This window comes from Limulus polyphemus, unplaced genomic scaffold (genome assembly GCF_000517525.1).
Source record: "Limulus polyphemus unplaced genomic scaffold, Limulus_polyphemus-2.1.2 Scaffold2955, whole genome shotgun sequence".
Classification (NCBI taxonomy): domain Eukaryota; kingdom Metazoa; phylum Arthropoda; class Merostomata; order Xiphosura; family Limulidae; genus Limulus; species Limulus polyphemus.
The window spans coordinates 117,049-134,218 of record NW_013668565.1 but is presented as its reverse complement, the minus strand read 5'-3'; the positions used below and the strand labels follow the sequence as shown (position 1 = coordinate 134,218).

Sequence of the window (17,170 nt, the reverse complement as noted above, 5' to 3'; positions counted from 1 at the left end):
GAATGGAAATCGAGAGCCCTTATGACAATGCTATACTAGGCCTAAGGGGAATATCATCTTGTTCTTGCCACTGAGTAAATGTACGTACATTGTATAGTCCTTCATCGTTTATTGGAAAATGTGTATTATATTTCTTGAATTCTGCACTTAGTTTTCCTGTTTGTTTTTGATGTTTATTTATCATTATTGTCATTTTTTATTTTGCCGTGTATTTAATCAACCTATATATATTCTGATGTAATATGCTTGTTTTATTATTATTATTGGTGTTTTTAAAGGTTGTGCTATTGGTTATATTTAGCATATTACATTTAAAAGGATTATTGTGTAAAATTTAGAAGTGTTTTTCTACTTTTTAGACATATAGTGTAATTCTATTTTAGTATGGAACTTTCTTTATTGTTAAAGGGTCTTGTTTGTGATCTGTGTTCACGAGTGTTTTAATGGTACTTACAATGTACTGTATGAATTTTTTTAGTTATGGATTTGATGTCAGATGGTTTATGTAATGCATTAGTATAATGCTTTAAAGGTTCCTCTAAAGGTTGTTCTTTGCATGTGTGTCTATGTTTTTGAAATTGGTTGTAGATGATTTTCTTTCATTTTGATTGACTTCAAATGATTTGCCATGTGCTTGTAACAAATATTAGCTATGTTACATGGTTATTATAATATGCATTACTGTGCTCCTGAGTTCATTGTTGAATGTTTTTCATGTCTCATGTGACGCAGAAATTAAATTTGGTTAAATTAAAGTGTATTTGTTGTATGATTTATATTCTTTGTTAGAGGTTAGTTTGTTTTATCATGTAAGAGTTAAACAATTGTAATTTCATTTTTAAAGAGTTCTTGGATTTGTATTACGATTACAGGTTCATTCATAAAGATTTTCTTATACTAATGCGACTATCAATTCTATCTACGTTAAAGATATTATGCATCATGTATTGTGTTACTTCGAATAGTATCATTATAATGGTTATGTTCTAACATAATGTGATTTTGATTTGAATCACTGTTAAAGGTTTATTAATTTTGAACTGTATTTTTCTTAAAGGGTTTTTCTGTATTGCATTTCTTTGTCCAACCTTGGATTTTCTATCGTCTTTTAATCTACTATATTTCAAAATTATTATTTTTCTAGATATGTGCAATTTTGACAACATATGTTCAAGACAGTTGTTAAGTTGCTTTCATTCTAGTTGCCTTTGTTCTTTATCATTATTTTACAATAACACTTTACCTTCCCAGGGTTTATAAGTGTAATGCTGCAACTTGTGGATGAAGGTCGACAGAAGCGTCCTCCAGTGGAAGGCTAGGTAAAGTTTCAACCTTCCTGATATTTAAATAGGAATGACCAGTCACGTTTTTAGCATTAGTTGATCTGTGTAAGTCTGATGTTACCAGTTCAACTATGTAATATGAGATTTAGTCTGAAACATCACCTTAAAAGAATTTATTAGATTTGAAATACGTGCCGAGGAAGTATAACCAACCTGATCAATGCACCTCTCTAGCAAAGGCGACTGTCCTTTGTTGAAAGATGCTGTACACATATTGTTTTTTGTGTTGTTTCAATGTATAATTTTAGCACAGGCTCAGTTTTAGTAGAAAAAAGTATTATTTTGCAACATACCTTGCTAAATGTCCCATTATACAGTGGATATACCTAATTTACTCTTTCAGGAAATCAATTGTATTTGAAAATACCACAGAAGAAGTAAGAAGTGAAAACTTTTAAAAGGATACAATTGTGTTGTATTCTGCTAGTGTTTGAATTTCCCTTACCTGTACTCTTTTGTTATTGAATTTAATCAAATGCTTCTTACTTAATTAACAAATGGCATTTTATGCAAGTAGAAGTACTCACTACTGAGAAGGAAGGTCAGTTGTTGCAAAGAGACAGTTGCATGAGAGAGCTGTAGGGTTTAGGATAAGTCCTCTTCTTGACATTGGAGTTTAGTTGATGTTGTGGAGATCTATAACTTCGATTTCTATGCAAGCTGCAGACTCAGGACGATCAATCAGCCTAGTGTACCTAGTCTGGTTAAGGCCACCAGATACTAGCCAAGAAGTATTGGAAAAGTTGTTGGTTGACAAAGTCAGACAGCCAGGGATGTTTTCCTGAAATGTGAGACAGCGGGTATCCATGGGTGAGGACCATGAACCATCAAACAGTCGAGAGCCTCTCAGAACTGAGAGGTATCTTGCTAGGAGAATCATGGATCACAAAACTTTGGGTCACAAACAGCTAATGAATGGACTGCTGAGAGTAACTCAGCACTCTGGCATCCTGGACCAGGGATTGACTAATCTACTGAAGGTCAAGGACACCCAATATTCCTACTGCACCATACCCACAACATCAGCAGTGTCTCAGATAGGTATAAGCTGAGAACTCATAAGTGAAAAGCTTTGGCTATAAACACATATTCCTGTAAATGAGGCAAAGCAGATTATGTCACTAATGCTCAAAGTCGAGCAAAGTGTTTCTGCAGGTAACTGCTTGGAACATTTTGGTATCAGGAGCTGATTGTCTAGCACTGGACCCTATAATTGGATGGTCCAACTCTAGATTCAATTGAGAAGTGAGATGCAACTGGAAGACTGAGATGCAGCCACAGTTGAGTTGCATCAGTGATTCCACTTGTTGAAGATCTAGTAGTACATTAGGTCATGCCTAAGGTCTAAAAGAGGAGTACCACCGAGAGTCTGACTGTTTCCTTGGATAATCTATGTCATTTGCATAAAGAGATATTCATGAATAATTTTGTTAAAATCTTCCAGATGAAAATATGAGATAATAACTGGATGTTAAAACTATCCTCACCCCTACAGAGGCTGTTTCTATCGTGTTATAGTAAAAGCGGTAACTTTCACCAAGTCACAGGAGAAGAAGAAGCTTGCTGCAGCAGCTGTTGTGGCTACATCCCGAATGAACTGTCCTACCCGGGTATCTGTACCATGATGAGTTGGGGTCATAGGAACGGTTAACCAGACATCCCAACACAGTGATGTAGCCATATTGGTTTCCAGTAAATAGACAAAGGTATCCAAGTCCTCCCATACTTTTCATGCCTCAGCCTATGGGTCATTTTTGGGTCAACTACCAATACATTGACAAGTAGCAAGGTTGTCGATTTTAACTGGCAGCTCAGTAGGGGTTGGAGAACCAACAGCACACATGCTATACAAAGCTGCTGATGAATAAAGTTCTTGGTTTAGACCAACAACTCACCAGGTCTTAGAGAACCAAAGTAATTGATAAATACTGCCATTACAGCTCCAGGCAACTAATGGAGCCAAAGCTGGGCCTGGCTACCAACTTGGTTGGAGCACAACACAGATTGTGCCAAAATATTTGGTAGTAATCCCAGCTCTATCAGGGCTGGGTGGAACTTCATACATACCTGTGAGTGTAAATGGCGAGAGATTGAGTTACTGGTAGATATAAGAGAGACAACAACACTGGTAAATATTGCATTTTATCAAGTCTTCCACTCTGGTCAGTGGTTACCATCTTTGTTTTGGCAAAATGTCAAACTAGAAGTTAGTATAGAGGTAAATCTTCGGCTGTCTTTAGGAGATATCATCATATAATGATTGTAGTTATCTCTGACCTAGGTTCTGACACTGCCAACTTAGGATGGATGTACTCTGGATATATCAGTAAGTTTTGCTTGTGAAACTGTTGAACTGATGTTCCGTTGGAGAGCTATCCAATGTCGGCCAGATACAGTCCAAGAAATGAGGACAATAGGAGTGTGTATATTAGATGTAATTACAAAACCTCTGTATAAAAAGTGGTGTTTTGCAGTTTTGTACAGATGAAGTCCAGTGTATTGGTGCCACTTAACAAGGTCATGGAGTCAACACATGAAATAAGTTGCTTCCTGTCCAGAAAGCAAGCAGCATTAGCTTAGGAAGTTATCTCTCCAAGGAATAAAGAAGTTCCAGTGTTGCTTTGTAATTATAGTGGATTGGCCATCCATCTTCACTGGAATGGTCATTAATATTGTAAGCAAAGTGGGAGTAAATGTGGATAGTGGTAATGCTAGGCATATCTTAATGAATGTTATTCCACAAGTCGTGAGAAGAAAAACTTGGATAAATGGCCATTATTTTATTATTTCGAGAATTTTGTTAATCATTTTCCCGTATTTATATTTCTAATTTCAATTCAGTTGTTCTAATTACTTTATTTCCATATTCTTGCTAATTTTAATAATACTTACATAAAATTCAGTAATGTTTTTATCAGTATTTTTGTCAATGTGCTCCACGTTGGACATATGGAATTAGAACCTTTGTATTATCTTACCTTTTAACTATCATTTCTGAGCCTAATTCCATCGTAACATGGTCTTTATTGCCTGACGAAAGGCATCTGCTCGAAACGTCGCACAAAAAGCTTTCATTTAGATCTGTTAATATATTCTTTATTATCATTTATGTTAGGGACACATCTGTCACACCATTTACAAAAGCTAGTACACAGCTGCAACTATCTGAGATCGTTGGTTGAAGCTTGAGCAAACAATCTGGAGCCAAGTCAATAAAATCAACTTAATGGCTTGTTGGAATTTCCCATTGTATCTGCATGGCCAAATGGCTGAGTTCCTTAAACAATAGTATTTCACCTTCACATAAGTACAGGTGGCATAAATCTCATCAAAAAATCACCATGCTGGCTTTTCTGGAGCACTAAAGATGTAGCCAGTACTGAGGTGCAGTGGATATTAAAGGATGAGATCATACAATCTTTGGATAGTGCTTGATCATCTCCAACAGTAATTGTCAGAAAGAAGGAAGATATGCTAAGATTCTGTGTTGACTTTAAATGGATGAACGAGCCAAATGCTGCTGCTGATGATCATGGGTGAGTTCGTGAGGCACCCAAACACCTCCTTTATGGAGTTTCCCATATTCCTTAGATGTTTACGTATTGTTTCAGGAGAGACATGTAATTTAAGGGCCATTTCACGAGTGTCTTACCTTGGGTTAGACTCAACAAGCGTCTTCAGAGCATCAATATCAATTCCAACATGTCGGCCCCTGCCATCAGAGTTTTTAAGGCTAAAGTCACCTGAACAAAATTTGCTGAACCATCATTGACACTTACGAACATTCAAAACATTTCCATAAACTTCTTTGTTGCTACAGAGGCATTGTTTCCCTTTTTGTATTCAAACAGCATGACATGCCGAATGTGTGTCTCGTCGTGTGCCATCACTATAAGGGATTAGAGTATACTAAACTTTACACATTATATAGGCTACATTAACATGACGTTTAAGCGGGTTCGTTTAACTATTATAGGTGATGTCCTTTTTTTGGGGGGGGGTGTGATTAAAGTGTTCTAAAACGCGACATTAATTTCTTGACGATCTAATATAAATATATGTCATGAGTATCTGAAAAGGCTGTAGAAGTGTATTTAATAACATTATTGTTTATGATACTATCTCTAATAAAAAACTTAGGAGGAGGTCATGATTATAATCAAGCAGTGACAAACCGTTTCCAATCTACCCACTTGGTTGAATTTCTATCCATATGGTGTTCATCTGACTTTACATTTCTAATCCAGGCTTTTGCTACATAAGATCAAATTCTCGACCATTCTGGCTAACTCTTTCTTCGACTAACCACCAGTCAGCCATCCTGACTGGTTGCCAAATATTTCCTGGATCACTTCAACGAGACCCAGTACACTAAAGTTTTATTTTTGTCTTTTACAGTGAAGTATTAGATTAATCTTATGACTACCGGCACACTCTTTAAATTCCTTTTGTGCATGTCACAAAGTGTTACTGTGTTACATTCAAAATTCAATTAAAGCAATTTACTATCATTGTAGTTTAATGAACTTGACATTACCAAGTATGTTATAATTCAAAGTTTTATATTATTTAAGTTTGTATTCTTTTATTTCAAAAGAAACCTCTAGAACAATAATTAGATTTTCAGTTTTCATATCACGTGACCTGCTCGTGGTTAAAATATCCTAGCTTTTCTTTCTTTTATTTCAAATGTGTTTTAGTACATATTTTGCCTAGACAGTCAAATTACACACATATATTGCATGTTTACCACTAACTAAGTCGAATTCTAAGAACTCAGTCCCAAGAATGATGTTAAATAATGATATCACCACCAGTAAAAGCCACGCCAACACAAAATTAGAAAGGGCTGTTGCCTAGCAATAGATTAGATTTGAATGACAATCTTCAGACTAGGAGCTTCAGCTTGAAATTCACCATTGCTGAGACTGTGGATGATGATGTGTTGCTTTATGATGCATCAGATGTGAGAGCTAAAAATGTCTGTTGTCTTGCTGGCACAGAGGTCTCCTGGAGTTTGACGCTCTATTAACCACAATAATACCTGCAAAGTTTAGTCTTCCACTGGACATACTGATGACAGAAGAAGCAGCAGCAATAACGATAGTCCAACTGTAGGTTCCATCACCATTACTGACTCCTGTGAAAAAAGCACTGGAACCCATTCCTAAAGTGTCTCAATAAGGGTGGAATGTTATCAACCAATGATACCAGCAGGCATACTTGCTCCTCTGACAGGAACACTACATCACAAAACCAAAGAAAGTTTTCGGGTGCTTGAATCACCTGCACTAGCTGTTTCTAATTTAGCAGTGAAAGACTAAAGGAGAGGCATCTAGTCATCACCACCACCCACCAAATCTTGGGCTACTCTACCAACGAATAGCGGGATTGACTGTAACATTATAACGTCCCATAGCTGAAAGGGCGAGCATGTTTGTTGGGACAGGGATGGCTCAAGGAGGAGGTACACTACTTGCAAGCCAAGTTAGCTGACACAGAAAGGTCTTAATCAAAGCCAGCAACACATTGTAGACTACCATGGCAGCCAAATGGAAGAGTACTGCCACACTGGAGGATCAGATGGTGGGGTTAAGGTGAATAGGAGCAAAGCCTCGTGTTTGTTATGGTGAGTAAATATACTTTGTATATTATTTCTTATTAATTTAAGTGTATATATTCTGTGTCTGTATCTTAGCATTTCGTTGTTGTTGTTTTCTCGTTTTCATGTTTATTATTTTTGTTTTTGATGAATTATTTTACTTACTGCAAAGTGTAATTGTAACTTGTTTATATTTATTTTGAAATGTAAAGTGTCCTTGATTTCGTGTTTTAAGACTGTGACTCTTCAAAAGTATTCATTGAAATTGTTTTGTATTACTGAATTTTGTACTTTCTTAAACAGCTTTTGTTATTATTGGCTTTTGTGTTTGTTTGTAATTAAGCCCAAAGCTACACAATGGGTTATCTGTGCTCTGCCCACCACAGGTATCGAAACCCGGATTCTAGCGTTGTAAGTCCGCAGACATGCCACTGTGGGGCATGTTTGAGTGTTTAAATATGTTTAATGTAATGATTTATTAGTTAAATGGTATCTTTTATATTTGTTGCAAAAGCGTCATTGTATTTTCGTTTGTTTGTTATGAATGTCGCGCAAAGCTACACGAGGGCTATCTGCGCTAGCCGTCCCTAATTTAGCAGAGTAAGACTAGAGGGAAGGCAGCTAGTCATCACCACCCACTCTTTTACCAACGAATAGTGGGATTAACCGTCACACTATAACGCCCCCACAGCTGAAAGGGCAAGCATGTTTAGGTTGACGGGGATTCGAACCCGCAGATTGCAAGTCAAGCGCCCTAACCACCTGGCTGCGTCACTGTGATATGTACGTATTAATTGTTTAAAGGTTTTTACTTATATCTATGTTAAAAACATTTTGATGTTTCTTTGCTTATATAATATATATATTAAAGAGCTCAGTGAGTAATTTCCATGTTTAAACTGTATCTTGTATAACATTCTGCTTTATATGTACATTTCAGCTGTTAGTGAAGACTTGTATATAACGTATTTTGTAAAAATGTGATGCTGTATTTATGTTTAAAAATTTTCTATTTTTAATTAATTTTATGAAGGGTTTTATTTCGTCTTATTAAGAATTATTTCGTGCTATGTTTATTGGTTTATTTTGTTTTTTGAATTTATATTATTGTTGTAAGCTATATTTTTAATATTTTAATTCATAGTTTTATTTGCTGGAAGAAGCTAATTACGATGATAATGCAATATAATTTAAGGCTTCTGTGAAATCTAGTAATGTTTTGATCTTGCTTCATGATCAAGTTGTCATCTTCAAATTTAGTCAAAGTTTTATTTTCTGCAAATAATCGCACTTTTGACATCAGCGTTCTAATGTACTCTATCATTGGGCACGTTCTTTTGGATCATATTGTAAAAATATTGACAAGTCTAATCCACATAATAACGAAATAATTGATTTCTTCAATAACATTTACAACAAGCTACATTCACTTATAGGCCTAACTTACTTGTATAATTATAATTCCTCAGCTAAACCGTTAACTCACTTTTAACTAAGTCGCAGACAAATAGATACATTAACTCTCACTACTAGGAATTAACGTAATTACTAACTGTTTCTCTAGGTCTCTTATTCATATAGTTCCTACGTACTACACAAATATATTATATTCTACAGAGGCTTTAACTTTCATGATCTTTCTAGATATATTGCATCATCATGATGAATAACTCTCTTAGCAAACAAACATCTAAATTAAAACATATCTTACAATACTATAAAGGGCATTTTTCACATGCATATTGTGAAAAATGAAATCTTTGTTGAAGAGTTTAACTTGTTTTCTTTATTAATTAAAGAGTGTTTCCATAATTGTAATATCCGTTAGTATCTTTGTTAAGAGATATTTTTCACATGTACTTGGTACAGTTGTGAATCCTTTATTAAAGGGTTGTTGGTATTATGTGAAAGTGTTTACAGTAGCGACAGAATTATTGTTTTTATACTCATTCAGCCATTTAGGCCTGCAAATATACTAGCAAATTCCACTAGCAATCTACAGAGCATTGAGTGGTTGTCAATGTACTGAGTACATGCTTTTTGTACTGTCCTCAATCAGATGCTCGAATAAATATATGTCATCTTCAGCAGTCTCTGCCTTACTAATAGTACTCACAACCATTACGACCAGACTTTATTAGAAAGTGAGGTAGAGAAGTGGGTTTGAAAAAAACCTGTTATTTCTCCTGTTACATGACGAGGTGTGGAGAGTTTTCTTCTAGTTAGTAAGCGTCCTGCATTTAAAACAAAAAACATTTCTCCCCTGCTAAGTTTCATCTTTCAGAGTCTGAGTGCCGCAATTAAAGTGTTGTGATACTAAAAGCTATTTAATAGCCCTGGCTAACCACAGGCAACCTGTGCATCTGCACATAGTGATTATTATAGCAATTGATCTGAAATTATGTATTCAAATTCGGTGACGAGGAACCCACTTTGAGACTAATAATGTCTGGAGACGGCTTGAATGGGTAATGAAGAAAAAATTTTAATATAAGTTGAATAAAAGTTGCTGTTATGCTAAACTTATATTAAAGTTTTTCTTCATTACCCATTCAAGCCGTCTCCAGCCATTATGAAATTATGCATGTTGAGCTCAAAGAGACATTGCCTTCTCTAAAGCGTGTTTCAAAACAGTTTCAGTCACTACAACCACTACTGTGAGAATAATTTTCTCTAGCATTTTTCTTTTGTGTAGGAATATCTCTGATGCTCACGTGGTGCTGCACGAGTTTGCTTGATAATCTTTCCATAAGCTTGTTATTGAATATTTCCTTAATATGATCAGCTACTGATATATTAGGAAGTCCTTCTCATGTTAGTTTCACAGGTCATTTGTATCAATGGGCAAGATGTTTTAACTTTCCAGCCTCGATCTTAGCCCTGTGAATTGTTTAGTTCTCTATGGGTTAAATTTGCAGTGCATTTAAACCATGATTGTGCTTAACTTCCGAGTTGCTCCTCCCTCAAGTGTTCTACAGTATCGACTATTAACAATTCCAAGGTTATCATGAGGCACTGTACCACCTGTCCCCAAGTCTAGTCATTCCAAACAATTACACTTGTCTGGAATTCTTCGAGTAATCATCTAAGCGAGATGATTTATTTATATGCCCACCATAAGACAGTGACAGTTTCAACAACAGTCCACATTCAGATTATCGGCCACCACATAGCTGAGATGCCAAGAATACTAAAGACACTCGTCCTTTTTGACACCACCATCTGTGATAGCATTGCGCTTATGGCCAAGAACAGCAAGACAACTTGTTGAGTGTATACACGCAATATTTCGTGAGTCACCAAATTTTTCACACAAAAACTTAGGTCTGTAGTATTCCAAATCACATTTGGTCAACAGGTAAGTAAATTAAATACCACAAATACAAGACATGTTTAGCAATTCTATGCAAAGTATGAGTAAAACAAATCTGACTAACAAAAAATAGGAACTTTACAAAGTTGTTTCACTTTAAAACAAAAAAGAAATGAAGCTAACTAATCAATAAAACAATGAAAATAAATGCTTGACTATTATTTAATATGGCCAGTTTCTCTAGTTTTCAACACCAACTCCACAGTCACGAGTATGGCTCGAATTAGACGAACAATATGACGATTATGATCAAACACAAGTTTTGCTTGGACCAATATCCCAGTTCAAACTCTGCCAGGACTTCCCAGAACGCCATGTTACCCATACCAAAACATTAGTTCATTATTCAAAGAAGGAAAAATAAAATCTTCTGTGTCCATCTCTGCATGTGTCCAGTATTCCAGGAGTCACGAGAAAACATTCAACAACGTATTTAGAGTAATGGCCCCACACAGAAGCCTTGACTATGACAGACCATATAACGATTTAAACGTCGTTCACAGATAGGCACAACATGTTCATGTAGACAATCTAAGCACATGCATTAAAGTTTTAACACCTGCCACCCCACCCCGGCATCTTGATGTGTAACCAAAAAAATGAATCATTCTGGCAGTGGCGGCGCCAGCACCAAAAACTGGGGGTGGGGTGGGGGGAAACAAGACATCTTATGCTTACGTTTAATTTTAAAGGGACTCTTTATTCCTCCCAAATTTTAGCGTACTAAATTATATTGAGCCAACGTTGGGTTTCAAAAAGTACTTTGCATTGAACTTTGAAGCCCCAAAGTATCTATAGACCTTGGAACAGATTAGGGATTTTTGACCGTTATTGCATATCTATGAATGTTTACATTATACTAGTTTACTGAAACACAACCAAGACAAGTTACTTTGTACAGACCAAAGGTCAGTTTTATGTTTTTTGATACGGTAACATGAGTGCACGTGAGCCACGTCACGGTAACTTATGTATTGTTAGCCAGGCACGGCTGAAAGGTCAATATAATAAAGTAATAAATATATATAAATGTATAATATTATGAGATTTAAGCTATTTAGTCTAAACATTTATGATTTCGTGCTATAATTTGTGTTTATTCTATAATGAAAGAGGCATAATTTATATTAATTTTACAAATTTTTATGGTGGTTGCAAAATCGGTCAAATCCACCGAACCCGTACAGAGATTAATTACTGAAAATAACAGATAAAATATAGTTTTTTCGTAAGAAACATTTGATAACTATCTGGACATTATAAGGATTTCGCATGTGAAATTTAAAAATTTTCTGGTGCAAAAAAAGTATTTTTAATCTTAAAATGAATATTACTTTGCATGATAGATAGGTAAAATGCGAAAACAATAAAAATACATGAGAAAAACATTGCTTTATACACCTTAAGACTTAATAACAAATAATTATATTTTGCGCAAAAAACATTGTAATGTTTACTGATAACCTTCCAAATTTCGTTAACATTCTCTTACTAGTTTAAAAGTTATAGCATGAAAACTATAACAAGCACAAAATGATTACGAGGTCGGTCCTAGGGACCAAGACCGTGTTGAAAGAGTGAATGAAAATTTTTAGGTTTCACATGATTCTTGTAAAAAATGTAATCCATCTTATGTTCATGAACTTGTTTTGATTGTATTATTAATTGTAGAATAATTTACAAAAAAGAAATCAGTTTTTCTATGTTACTTTGTAATAACTTCAATGCTTTACACACTAAATATAGTACCAAAATACATTTTTTAAAGTTATTTTAAGAACTTGAATTACAATTTTAGATATTTGCACAACACATATCAACAAGAATGTTCCTATAATGTTTTGATAAATATTACCGTATGATTAATACATGCAAGTAATTCAATAAAGTTTAAAAGTTTGTAACTTGAAAAACACTTTATTTTTATAAGAAATTTATTATCAAATTTTTATATTTGGGTAACATATTTTAGATACATAATGCCTGGGTAAGAGTAATCCAATGAAGTCTGTACATATAAAAAAACTATACATACTTAAAAAAGAAAGAAATTTAGTTTCATTATTAATATTGATTTTCAAATATACAAATAAACATTACAAAATGAATATTATGAAAATTTTAACAAAAGAAAAATAAATGGTAAAACATAAAACTTTTAACCCTTAAACAAATGATGGCATTTTGTGTTATCAAATCCTAGCTATTATCATAGCCAATGTTTTCAGAAATCAAGGCTAAGGTACAGTTACATTCAATACTTACAAAATAATACATTATGCTTTAAATTATGATATCACTCAGAAAATGAAAGTTTTAATGTATTTATCTTTTCTATTTTAGGGGCATAATAAACTTTTATGTCATAAAACAACTGTAATGAATATATGTCATTCAATTTATGACCGCATGCAAGTTTCAGAAAGTCCTAAACTTTGTTTAAAGACATATCTTTTGATCTTCAACATATATAATTCTTACAAACAGAAATTTAAAACTTGAAACAACAGTGATTAACAGTTCAAATGACCAGCTACTAGTCCTAATGATCAATATTAACAAAAATGTTTGTAAAAAAGATAGCATTTAACAAAATGAGATATGAAAAGCTGTACCACACCAACACTGAGTTAGGTGAAGCCCTTAACATACAAAGTTTATATGTATATAAAAACCACTTAACTTATTAAAATTTGATATTTTAATGAAGGAAACAAAATAATTACTACTAGTATTATGTCATGCAGGTTGAAATAAAATTAATTTAAATGAAAAGCACACACTTTGCATAAAGAATCATATACAACAAAATGCTTTTAATGAATCACTTTGTTTCAATATCACAAAGTTACATAAACTCACCTGAAACAGATCTAAATAGTTTCAATAACATTTAAAGAATGTTCATATTTCAAATATCGAGCTACATACAACAGAAGTATGTGAAATTAACTTTTCAAGTTTTATTTCTTTTACAAACAAGCAATCTTTTGATCTATCTAAAGATAATTACTGCTCCAAACATACTGAATCAGTAACATGTTAGTTTTATTTTAAGCACAGCACAGGAATCAAAACTTTTATAATTCTACAGATAATTAAAGAACTGCATGATCAGAATAAACTACTAGTGATGTGTGAGTATGAAAGTATATCTTAATAACTGACGAAGCAACAGACAAACAAATATTAACATTACTTTCCTTGTACTGAAAAAATAAAACTACTTCACATAATGTTAATTTTAAGAGAAATATATGCACATAGCAATCAGTTGTGGTGTGTGAAATACAACTGAAGCTTAAAGTAACATGAAACAAAATCTGGTTAACAATGTTCTGAAAATTACTATGTAATACATATACAATAACTTCTTACTGTTTTGAAAATATCTGAAAATAAAAACAGAGAGTCTGTCTGAGAAAGTTGTCTTGAGTAGCATCTAATAAAAATTTGTCATACAAACTTGATCTATCTTAATCATGTATAACACATATCACTAGTTTTATTCAGTTTGTTACTATTACTTCATAAAAACACCTGAAGTAGAAAAAAGTAAAAAAAAAAACCTAACATAATTTGACTATATCTTACCACATCCCTACCTCAAAATTCAACAACAGTGCCAATAAAACATTCATTAATATATTTCTAACTTTAACAAAGTTAAAATATATTTCTTTCACCAAAACCTTTTTCTTTTTATTGAAATATTGAGTTTAGATTTCATTTCACTTACACTGAATATGTAAATTACTGTTATGACTTACAATTGTGGATTAAATACTAGAACAATAGTGAAATGCATAGTTTCATTATCAGTTCTGGAAAGTTATGTCTCTCATGTTCTTTATAGTACTCTACCAAAAATATGAACTGCATGCTAAATAAATTGATACTAATCAACCTATTATAAAATTTTTCCTTTTGGGAATACATGAGTAAAAATAAAGGCATTTTATTGTCATTTCTATTATGTTAGGGTCAACTCATTTTCTGCTCTTACTTCAGAGCACCAGAAAAATCCGTCAATAATCATTGCCTGTTACAGAAACTACCTATAAATGGTGTGCCAAAACCAGTCTGTGACTGATGACTGTCAAGGAAAATAAAAAAAAAAACAAAAACAACTCCAAACATATACTTAAATCACTAATACATTCTGATGCAAATGCTAACCTCATTACACATATTAACATACACTCTTTGATCTTCAAGTAAAAGTAACTGATCTGCTTTTGCCACACACAAAAATAGTTTAAAAACTGTGAAAGAAAATTTGAGTACACTATTTTTCACACGATGAAGAAATACATCATTGCAGTGAATCATAAATATACTTAAGAAAGACCTGATTTAAAAAAAAAAAATGAAACCAATGAGATACCTAATATTTTCATCATAGTACACTGTAAAAAACTGGAATGTTATACACAAATCAAAAACAACTTTTTAAGTACTAGGTCAAAGTGAGGCAAAATTTCTCCTTTAACAAAATTACAAACAATTTCCAAATAACAAATCATATACAATACAGAATACTTTCCAATTTGGTTTTATAAACTTAACTAACTATCTGATAAAAAAAGAAAATTTTGATTCATAATAATTCATATTTTAATCATAAATTACCAAAACAATTTTTTATAAAACTTTTTAAGCAGATCTAATTTCTTCAAGCATCCTGCTTGGCTGTATTTTGTATGTTCTCTACAAATGTTAATATATTGTTATTTTTGTCAATTTATATATATGTGTTACTGAAGCTACTACCAATAAAACTTTATTGATTAGGGTAGATTAACTTTTTTAAAGCATCCTGTCTTGCCTAAACAGTAATGTTAGTCACTAACAATATTTTGGTCAAAATAATCAAACAAATAACTCCAGTTAATTTAGAAGAATGTATAGTAAGTAAAAAACAAAGAGAGCTATACCTTACTCTTAGCTTACTGGGTTTTCTATTTCCTTTACTGTGTCAAATCCCTACCAATTTCCTATTACCCCATTTCTTATTATGACCTTCTATTATGTCTAAACACCAAATTACAAAATAATAGATACTGAAATAAATGAGCAAAATTTCACTGTCCATGAAATACAGTAATTAACTAATTTATCACTGGTAACTTACCAAAAGCACCAGAGATGAATGAGCATATTTTGAAATAAAGTATGGTACGAGTACAGACCTCATTTGAGCCTCAAAGCTAAACTAACCAATTTTAAAACTCCCTATTTAACTTCCTTGACACAAGTCTTTATGTATAAATTGGAAAGCTTTTTTTCAACACACCTTACTAGTGACATTAGAGAATCAATATTAGAAACACTCTTAAATCAATATACAACCAAGTTGTGATAAGCACAAATAGAAAACCATGGCGTAGCCCTTGTTAAAGTCTAGAATACAGTATACTGCACTTTTTCATTTCATTATAAAAAACAGCTCAGTTTGAAGGTTTTTCTTTAGTAAACTGTATGGTTGAATTATAAATTCACAAACAACAAGGTTTATCAGAACATTAGTTCAATTTAAAAAAACTGTTCTTGATTCATCATCCCACTCACACTATCAGAGCTTTCAAAACATATTTAACACATATTATTAACTAACACAACTACTTTATTCACAAGCATGTTATCTTCTAAGGGTCACCTTAAACTTCAAAATACATGAATCCTCTAAACAGGTAATCAAAATCTTCAATAGTCTTAAATATCTAACATTCTTATTTCCCCAAAATAAACTCTTATAGATTCTTCAGTTGTTCAATGCAACAGCCTTATACTCAAAATGTCTGATCTTCCAGAGATCAACTAACAAAACATTTTAAGCTTATTTTGAATAGGCACCTCACTCTGAAACTTTTTGTTCATCTTCAATATCTAATGTAAATTTTATCTTCTACAATATAATCCCATAAGGTCCTCCTACCCTTCAATAGCAAAACTAAGACTATTCTTTGAATGAAAACAAAATGAACCTCTTCCTGCACTTGAAAACTTAACAACAAGCATTTTCAAGTTACAACTGTTCACAGCTTCAACATCTAACAGAATATCTTGTCCTCCATACATAATTCTGGCTTTATCAATTCATAAAAGCAACCAAAATTATATTATTGTTACTTTTCAACAAGATTTCCTGTTTTTATAATAAAACAACCCTGAACTTAACAATAACTCTCAATCTAATTTTCAAATACAATACTTCTATTAAATGCTTGATTATCTTGGCATAGCTGAAAATGATATATATTATCATTTATAGTGCACTGCCTTGCTCTACTTCCTTCAGGTGATGAAACAGCACAATGGCTCAGACACAATACTGATTGTTCTCAATTCTCATATTAACATATGAATGTTATTGTTGAGAATGAACCTGAAAAAATATTTTGCTTACACTTTACTTTCTTTTTTAAACTTTGTATATAATTACACATAAAAATTTAATAATGCACACTCAAAGACTAAAAAATGACTGATATTGATAAATTTTTATATGTCCTTAGGAGCACTTACATTTATGACACCTTATATACTATAGATATTATGTAAGTTTACCAACTTAGAAAAAAAAAAAAAATTTGTACTAGTTTGGGAAAATTAACTAAAAACCTGAAGTTAAACTTCAAAAAAAAGCAAAACCTTCAAAAAATGTGTAGAACTAGCCCCTGAATTTAAATTTTCTCCCCCACAAAATTAAACATGAAAAGAAATGCAACTGTATTAAAAAAAAGTTAAGAAGTGCCTTATCAGCTTAAACAATGAACAAATACTGGTAGAATGTTCCACAGTAACTGTACAACTGTTGAATACAACTAATGCTAAAAAAAGGTTACTAGC

General features: G+C 32.8%; 1 protein-coding gene across 3 annotated transcripts in view; it reads right to left on the bottom strand.

Annotated features, from left to right (window-relative positions):
• Positions 1-13,107: 13,107 nt before the first annotated feature.
• LOC106468301 (LIM domain kinase 1-like) overlaps positions 13,108-17,170 on the bottom strand; it is a 79,905-nt gene continuing 75,842 nt past the window's right edge. For 2 of the 3 annotated variants that reach the window (XM_013928719.2, XM_022396640.1), the window contains one exon: positions 13,108-16,706. The gene's annotated coding sequence lies outside the window, so the exon portion shown is untranslated. The remainder of the gene's footprint in view (positions 16,707-17,170) is intronic. The other variant, XM_022396641.1, reaches the window with a different exon arrangement.